At 44.1% G+C, this 10,000-nt stretch overlaps 1 protein-coding gene across 1 annotated transcript in view; it reads right to left on the bottom strand.

The window, feature by feature from the left end:
- Positions 1-10,000, bottom strand: part of megf11 (multiple EGF-like-domains 11) — a 188,667-nt gene that overhangs the window by 113,979 nt on the left and 64,688 nt on the right. The window lies entirely within an intron of this gene.

Raw genomic sequence — 10,000 nt, 5'->3', positions numbered from 1 at the left:
GAAAAGTGAGAGGTGGAAATAGGGAGATGAAGAGAGACAGAGAGAGAGAGAGAGACAGAGAGCAAAACACAAAGAGGCAGAAAAGATGGAGTTGGAAGTGGAGGAAGCAAGAGCCAGAGAGAAAGAAAGAGGCAGAAAAGGAAAACAATAAAGAGAGATGCAGGGATGAAGAGAAGAGAGGGAGAGAAGGAGAGAGAGACAGAGGGAGAGAGAGAGAGAAGTAGCTATCAAGGAGCAGGGGCGGAGTGGCAATCGGGACCGTCGGGAGTTTTCCCGGTGGGCCGGTCGAGGTGCGGGCCGGCCCATAGCGCTTCTAACGCGGCCCTGCGTCGTAAATGAGACACACATATAAACTTTTCCGCGAAAATCTCAGAGACTTACACTTCGACATTGCAAGGAGTCCAACCAATATTTATACCACTCGCTCACTGTCTATATGTCATTCATGGTTACCCTGCACACTCATCTCTCCCATGCTGATTTTTGTGAAGGCTAGCCTTAATTTTTTTTATCTTAATTAATTTTTGTCTTATTCAGGCGTTACAGAACTTTCACGGTCACAAATAAAAAAAAACAACAATTTAATTGGTTTGTTTGTTCTTAAATTAACGCAGGCCTAGGCTAGAATGGAGCAAAGCCTCCTGGGAATGGGGAATGAGTTTCTGGTTTATCCAATGAACCGATTGCAGGTGAAGTCTATCTACAGATATGTAGGGGGATAAATGAGCGGCCCCTTGTCTAATGGCATGACCCTACAAGCGATCAAGTTCGAGGAAAACTGTTACTGTCTATAGGAAAACTACAGGATTTTTGACAGTTGACGGATTTGCGTGGTTGCTTGCTTGCTGTTTTACACATGGATGGAAGGCAGAGAGAAAGGTTAGGAGCTAAGCATTGACGTTATTGCTAGGCAGAAACTAGCACAAGCTAGTCTTATGTTGATATATAGCCTAGCCTATGACTAACTAGATGTACCGCAGAGCGGTACAAAATATAACCGCCGCCCAGTCCAGCACAATTTTTCCACAAAAAGAAATCACGCTGAAAGGCCTATATGATTTTAACTGTCTCACTAAATTGCATTATCCACACTCAATTCTCACTGGTATCTGCTAGACAACAAGTACCAAAACATGATTAGTTCATAGATTTCACATGTAAAATTCATTTTATACAACCCCACCTCCATCTTGCCTGTTCATAATTCTGAGAAATTCTTGATTGTTTGTGTTATGTTTATGTTATGTGTGTGTGTGTGTGTGTGTAAGAGTGTGTGAGTATGTGTCATACGTATGATTACTGTGAATGTATGTGTGTGTGTGCGTGTATCTGTTTGTGCACATGTGTGCACATGAAATGGGTTAACATGACCCCTGGAGGCAAACATACGGAAAAAAATGGTCCTCCTAAACCCCAAGGTTTTCGAGATATTCACAGAAAACTGTGTCTGCCCTACCCTCCTTTCGGGGGGTCCAGTCCAGCGGGGGGGTACAGATCAAAATGAAAAACGATGGTTCCATGCTATCCATGTGGGGTTACATGCCCACCAAGTTTCGTGTACCCCGGCCTTTCAGTGTCCCGGGAATCATTGACGGAAATTTGGGCATGCGAAAAAGAAAAAAGAAAAAAAAAAAAAAAAAAAAAAAAGAAAAACAAACAAAAAAAAAATCTGACTAAACCTATATGACCGCCGCTTCGCTGCGCGGCGGTCATAATTAATGGGCCACTCAGGCTGATAAATTGTTTGTGGAACTCGTTGGAACTGTCTATATATAAGCCTTTATAGGCCTACTTTAATCTACCTATTGAAAGTGCCTGGTTTTTCAATTATTTAATTACCTGTGTTATTAGGTTGACATTGTCTGTAGGCTAGGCCTTTTTTAAATTTATACAGGCAACTATTGGAGTGCTATGATACCCAGATACATGTATGTCCTTGCATGATGCTTGAAATTTGAAATTTCCATCCACCCACAAAGCTGTTTTTATACTGCACTTAAATTTCTAGTTCCTTACACATTTATTGAAAGTGCCTGGTTTGTGGTTGATAGGCTTGTTGTATTGCATTAGCACTACAGTTCCTTTCTCTAAATGTAGCCTATACGTAGCCTATTAGTATTTTAAATTGACATATATTTTGTTTGTGCTATTGATGTGTGCGTGTTTGAAGGGAGAGGGGGGGGCTGGTGCCGTCAGAATTTTCCCGGTGGATTTTAATGCCCCACTCCGCCCCTGTCAAGGAGGGAGAGAGAGGTAGAGAAATTCATTTATATCATTTATCTCACTTATCCAAGACTAGGCAACCATCAATACTGTTTAAATGTATTTATTTATTTATTTACACACACACGCTTAATGTAATGTTTGGGGGAGATGTTACCCAAACAAGACAGAGAGGAATCCTAACAAAGGAAGAGTGTACTGTTTATATCTCTTAACGTAATGAAATAATCACCACTAATACATAAACGTAAACCCAGTAAAACACACACAGTGGCTGCCGGCTACTACAGAGGTTTATTAGCTAACAGCCTACAAATCTTTCTATGGGCCAGTCTGATTACAGCTGGACAGGCACCAAGTGTGTGTTGTCATTTACAGGTGCTTTCTCCACATTTACGCTAACAATACACTCTCATTAAACAGTCAGTGGGATCACATCGCAAACGGCTGAGTGATTCTACCCAAGAGATTGAGCCATCACAGCCCCCACCCCTACTACCTCCCCTGCGCACACACGCACACACACACACACACACACACACACACACACACACACACACACACACCCAGACATGCACACACACACACACACACACACACACACACACACACACACACACACCCAGACATGCACATGCACACACACACACACACACACACACCCAGACACACACACCCATACGCCCCCCCCCCCCCCCCAACTCCCCCGCACGTTGGTCAACATCTCATTTTATCATACAGGGCGAGTCGGGTGGCGGGGCAATCGTGCAGACGTAAGCAGCCCTGACGCGTGAAGCAACACGCAGTAAATCCCCCGTAAATTTGATCACCGTCGGCGAGGCTTAAGCGGGAAGCCACTGCGGAGCTCCTGCATTTTGCGTTTACCAAGTGTGCACTTTTCCTGATCACCTCCATCGAGCATCGCCCCCATAGCACCCCACACCGTGCCGCACCATTGATTGGAGGGCATTAGCATTTGATGGCCGCGTCCTGACGACGAGCTTCAGCCCCTGTGCAACAGAATTTTTAATGTTTTTTTTTATGTTGTTGTTGTTTGTTTGTTTGTTTGTTTGTTTTGTTTTGTTTTGCTTTTCATTGAACACAAATATTTTTGTGTCAGACAACTTTACCCCCCCCCCTCCCCCAAAAACAAGAGAAAAACAAAAGAAAAAAAGAGGAGACACAGGGGGGAAAGCATGGAAAAGCATGGTTTCCATCTGAATAATGCTGAGCTGGACAAGGTCACCTGGCCAGCAGGACGCACACAGCTAGGCTCTTATCTGCGGTGGGAAACAGCAGGCCTCTGAGCCACCACCACAATCTGCTTTGATTGGAATCAGCAGCATCCGTCTGAGGGAACCAAACGTATGGGGTTGGGATTGGGGGAGGGAGGGGTGGTTGTTGTACAGGTCTCATAGGAAGAAAGAAGTTAAACACTGGACTTCACATTTGTCCTTATCTTTGTCTTTGTGTTTCCCCTCATGGTGAGACATTTCGCTCTAAGATGTACGGCAGGAACGCGACGCGCAAATATGCAGCAAAAACCTCTAGCACAATACTCCCATAGCACAAATATGCACAATATTCCCATAGCACAAATATGCACAATACTCCCATAGCACAAATATGCAGCAAAAACCTCTAGCACAATACTCCCATAGCACAAATATGTACAATACTCCCATAGCACAAATATGCAGCAAAAACCTCTAGCACAATACTCCCATAGCACAAATATGCACAATACTCCCATAGCACAAATATGCACAATACTTCCATAGCACAAATATGCAGCATTAAGTCCAAAATGCACATTGCACAATCGGGAAGTTTTGCTGCACAGCAAAAACCCTTGTGGGGACACAGGAGGTGACAGCTAGTAACTAATAAGAGTTAAAGTGGAGAGACGGCGATTTGAAACGATATAGTTCATGCTCTAAGTGAAAAGCACACAAATATCAATAATGCTCTCATACATACTGCACCTCCAAACTCAATCACCCATCTCCTTAGAGGCGGCAGAGAGAGATAAATCTTGCTTGTGTGTGTGAGATGAGAGAGGGGGGAGAGAGAATGAATGAGAGTAAGTGTGTGTATGCGTGTATGTGTGTGTGTCTGTGTGTGAGCGAGAGAGAAAGAGAGAAAGAGAATGAATGAGAGAGTGTGTGTGTGTGTGTGTGTGTGTGTGTGTGTAGTGAGGAGGAGTGGATGAGTGACGCCATGCTCTCTGCATAAAGTGGTTCTTCTGCCTCCATCTCCACCAGTCTTGTTTATGTGGTGCTCTAAACTGCATAAGAGTCACTCAGGGATGCCTCGTATTTCAAGTTCCGTCACGTTCACAAGCCGACCAAGTACCACACAAATCTTAAATGTCATCGCCTCCAGAGCCACAGCCAGCAAAGGGACATTTCCCCGTGAAATACAGTGCCAAAGTCACACGTCGTGCATTCCAACACTTTTGTGATAATCTCTCTTTCTGAAACCCCCCCCCCCTTCTCTCCCTCCACCTCCCCTCCATCTCTCTCTCTCTCTCTCTCTGGTGCCTGATTATGAAACACGGATACGCTTAGTGGGAGACAATGGCAGCTCAGGCTCGGGGATTAAGACCGGATGCTAATGGATCTCCTCAAAGCTGGAAGCCCTGCGGGTGTCACCTTTATCCAGGTGCTTTCATGTGTGCTGCCAACGGACTGGTGGGCACCTGGCCGCCATATGAAAACAATACGCATGGGCATGGACTGGGGGAGGTCAACCCGCTCTGTGCCCACCTGTGACCAGTCTGAGATGCGTGTTGATGCTCTGGCTGCCAATCGATTCTGAATTCACCTGGCACGATGATCTTATGTGTATAATGAATATGAAGGGATTATAACAGTCTATCAGAAAACAATGGTTACGTGTGTGTCTGTGGCGATTGTCAATTGGTGTTTGGTAATCTGGTTTGTATAGGGGTTTAGTATTGTTTGACTTGTGAATTGTTGCAAGGTAGCATTTCAGGGACAGAAGTCCATTTATCCACAACAACAATGAATATTTTCAAACAAATGAGTCCCTCAGGAGCTCAGTGTATGTATATATGTGTGTGCATGATTGTGCAACCATGAATGTGAATTGTATACTGTGTGTGTGCACCACTCTATGTGTAGATAAGTATGTCTTTGTGTGTATGCACAGTTAAGTATATGAATATGTATGTAAGTGTGTGAGTGTGTGAGTGTGTGTGTGTGTGTGTGTGTGTGTGTGTGTGTGTGTGTGTGTATGAGTGTGTGTATGTGTGTGTTTTTGGCTGTGGCTATGGAGAGAAACAACAGCATGACTCCTGTTAGAGTTTGGCCAGCCCTGTTTATGGATCATCACTCAATCAGCCTTCGATTGGAATGCACAGAGGGAGAGAGGGGGAGAGGGAGAGAGAGAGGGAGAAAGGGAGAGAGAGAGAGGGAGAGAGAGAGAAATTGAGAGAGTGAGGGAGAGAGAGAGAAGGGGCAAGAGAGAGAGGGAGGGAGAGAGGGAGAAATGAAGAGAGAGAGAAAGAAGTGGGGCCTGAAACCTGTGCAGAGAGAATCCTCACCACCCTAAGGACAGCACTAATCGCTGAAATGCTCTAAAGGCAGAAAAAAAAAACGTTAAAGCAGTACACACACACACACACACACACACACACACACACACACACACACACACACACACACACACACACACACACACACACACACAACGCTGCTGAGTTTCACACAGAGGAAGTTAAACCTTCCCCTTCCTCTCTTTGGGGAAAACGTAAACGAATCCTTTCAGCAGTTTGTGCTGACATAGATGTCAAATCGACTGCTTGGAATCAATGAGACTTATGTGCCACGCTCAAAGACAAGGAGAAGAAATTCAATGACACTAGGATGAGATGATTTATTTGAGTTCCAATCAGCGATTTCCAGTAAGCTCAGCACAGGGAAATGCTAATCGGTCCCATCTTTTGGGGGAAATGTAAAATAGGCAGAAAGAAGGGCGAAGGGAGAAAGCAGTGGACCTGCATATGAGATCTACAAACTGATGAAAGTTCACGTAAAGCGACAAGAAAAATAGGTCTTGCATTTTAATTAAAACACAATGAATGCTCCATTTCCAAACAATGTCTAGGAGAAAATTGAGCCTTTCATCCAGATAAAAGGATCATCTAACTCATTATACAGAGGTGTTATCTGACAATGCGACAATGGGACTAATTGGTGATTGTCACACAAAGCTTATTTATTGAATATCCTTCAATGCAGGAGTGGAATTATAATCTTTTAAAAATTAATTGACGCTGTGGCATTGCACTAATCAGCCTCTCTTCTGAGCATGGGCGCAGGGAGAATGAGAGCAAGATGAGAGTGGACCATCGAGACACACTTCACAAACAATACCCGTTACCAGGCAATGGGAAGAGACATGGAGAGAAAACAATGTAGACTTGTGTAAGAGATCTCATGTTTCAAAAAAAAAAAAAAAATATGGAGCGAGGATAGACAAGCTCACATATCAAACGTGGAGGCACCAAAAGAGGCGCTGCGGGACGTTGGATCCATCCATCACAGACAGGATTTATTTCAAACCCTCCTCTTTGATGGACCCCCACACACAGTGGCAACAAAGTCAAAAAAATGGAGCGAAAGGGAAAAAAGAGCAAAAAATATCAAAGACAAAAAGTCATTTTTTATTAAAAAAAAGGGACAGAGAGAGAGAGAGACAGTGAGAGATTGAAAGAGTCCATAATTCGCCCAGTCATTAAAACTCTAACGTGAGGCATACTTTATATGATACCAGTGTGGAACTTTATTAAACCATCTGAAAGTAATACTGCAGAGTGCATCAGGGATATGTACTCGGTCACATTAAAGTTCCATGACTTTTCAGAGGCCCCTGGTGAGGACTGATGAGCCTTGAAGCTCTGGTGCTAGGAAGGGTTTTGTGTAGAACACAGCTCCATCATTAAAACACTTGACCTTTGACCTTCTTCAATAGTTATGATGTCTGTGTTTTGTACATTACATTTTATGAAAACAATCGCCTCATTAGTGCTCTGGATGCTCTCTTCTGACTGTATGTGGTTTTAAATCTATACGTTTACAAACAGCAACACAAAACAAAGCTTGAAGCAGTTCAAAAACACACTCACACATCACCACAGGATGCTGAATGCTGCTGAATGCTGCTTGCAATCACGGACAAATTTACCAAAGACCCCCCCCCCCCCACTTTGAAGACCACACGCCTAAAGAAGAAGAACAGCACGTTCTTCACTAAAACAAACAAATAAGAAGTGGAGTCTGGGAGGAAGGTGAAAGCTAATAAAGGGTCTGGCTCTGGGGCAAAGGTGGTCAAATGTGTCAGAAACACCAGGGACTCATTAGCAAGTCCAACTTCCACTTATCGCCTCAAATTGAGAAACGGGAAGGAACGTGCGGAGGCGAGGCTGTGTGGAGTTGCTCTCGTCGTGCGCTGCTGAGGGCCGACTCATCTGGTGGCTAAAACCAAAGATCAACACGTATACATAATGAAAGTGGCTGTAATGCTTGCTTTGGTCCCTGAGCGCTAAGCTAAGCACGGCTGGCGGTACAAATCTCTTAATCCTGCCGGTGAGAGGGCCTGGATTAGGCCTGGGATTACGGTGTGGAGGAACGGCGTGCAGAGACGGCAGAAAGGAGAGGGCACTCCTCCTCCGGCCTTCTTCACCTCCACCCCCTCCTCTCTCCCTCTCTCTTTCTCTCTCTCTCTCACCTCCACCCCCTCCTCTCTCCCTCTCTCTTTCTCTCTCTCTCTCACCTCCACCCCCTCCTCTCTCCCTCTCTCTTTCTCTCTCTCTCTCACCTCCACCCCCTCCTCTCTCTCTCTCTCTCTTTTGCTTTTCATTCTTTCACTCCATCATTCACCTAAGCTCTCTACAGCCCTCTTTCTCTCTACGTTCCCCTCCTTTCTCTCTCTCTCTGTCACTAGCTCTCTCTCTCTGTCGCTCTCTCTCTCTCTTCTCTCCATCCATCTACAGCCCTTATAAACTCTCTCTCTCATACTGTTTTCTGTCCTTCATTTCATTTTATTCATTCTGTCCATTTTCTCTCTCACACAAATCTTACCCACTATCTCTCTCACTATCTTTCTCTCTCCAAACCTCTTGTTTCTTCGTCTTCACTACAATATTCTCTCTACCTCCTTCCCTGCCCCTCTCTATCCTCCTTTCTCTCTCTCTCACTCCATTCCCCAACATTACCCATTCAATTTCACTGTACATCTCCCCTTCTGCTTTCTGCTCCCCTCTACATTATTCTCTCCATCTCATTCTCTTCCTCTCTCTCCTCTCTCATCTCACTTCACCCTCTCACTCCATCACTTGTGCAAAAAAGTGTCCACAGTCTCGCTTTTCTAAAAACTGTCACATTGTTGTTAAGACTTTTTATTTTCCAATTCAAACAAACATGCTTTGAATGGACATGATACAACAGTGCGCACACTTCAACAGCTCAAAAAAGCCTCCACTCCAAAAACCCATAAAAAGCACATGAGTGGGTGTGGCTTGATTAACCCATTACCCAGCTAAAAGCCTGACAAACGCATGTGCAAAACCAAAACAAGGACCCCCTCTAAGCACCAACACTTTTGGGTAGAGAGGGTGAAGGACATGTGGGGTTGGCTAATGCCTCTGGGTTAGATTTGGTGAGGGCCACCAAGTGGCGCTAATAACATTGTCCAAGGACAATATCCAAGTCCAAGTACCAAGTCCAAGTTACAGGAATATGAAAAAGAAACAACTTTGACCTCATGCTATTGAGAGCCAATTCTAACAATCTGAGATGCCTGGCGAGAGTGTAATTCAGCAAAAGTGCTTTGAATGGCAGGTATGGAAAAGACGTTTGAATTGGCTCTACGCTGCAGTTGGGCCTTGACTTGTATTATTATTATCATCTAAATTCTGTAATTGCTTTCGACTTTTAATAGGCCTTTTAGACTTTTGTAACTTTTGCGCCAGACTTGATATTCACTACTCACAACTCTCTCTCTCTGTGCATTTGTGTGTGTGTGTGTGTGTGTGTGTGTGTGTGTGTGTGTGTGTGTGTGTGTATGAGTTCTGAAGGTTAAGTTGTAATATAGATAGGCTACATCTCCGGGGTAGGATATTTGAAGGGATCAGGTCAGTTTTTGTAGTTATACAACAGAGGAATATGTTAATCCTCCGATGCAGTTGGAAATGCCTGCTCTTCCTCTTCATCTCCCCCTTCATCTTCCTCACTTATCCCATCTCCTCCATCAGTGAGTAGTGTCATCTACCCAAGTGTAAGTTACAGTTTATATCACTATTACAAAGCAGAAGAGCAGAACAAAGCAGAATTGACAGACTGAGGAAGTCATTTGTCCCCAGGGCCATTGAACTGTTCAATGCTTCACTAAAGGGAAGAGGAGAGATAGACTTCTCTGCATAGTCTGTCAGCCTCTCCACCTTCTCCATGTTTGTGTATGTACTGTCCACTAGCCTACTGTTTTACTGTTTACATGCTATATTATTACATATGCATAACCCCAACCTCCCTCCAACAGCCTGGATTGTGGCTGTACTTAATACTTTATACTTAATACTTGACCAATGGCTGTAACTCTATTACTTCAACCTATTCTTGCCCTGATAGTTGTTTATATTACTTTGTCTAAATTATTCTCTTATATGTCCATATTTATTTTATGCTGGTATCTAGACTTTATTCTTGCACTGTTGGACTTATTTGCACCATCACCATGACACTCACTCTTATAG

This window comes from Alosa sapidissima, chromosome 11 (genome assembly GCF_018492685.1).
Source record: "Alosa sapidissima isolate fAloSap1 chromosome 11, fAloSap1.pri, whole genome shotgun sequence".
NCBI classification, from domain to species: domain Eukaryota; kingdom Metazoa; phylum Chordata; class Actinopteri; order Clupeiformes; family Clupeidae; genus Alosa; species Alosa sapidissima.
This window is presented reverse-complemented; position numbering and strand designations above follow the sequence as displayed.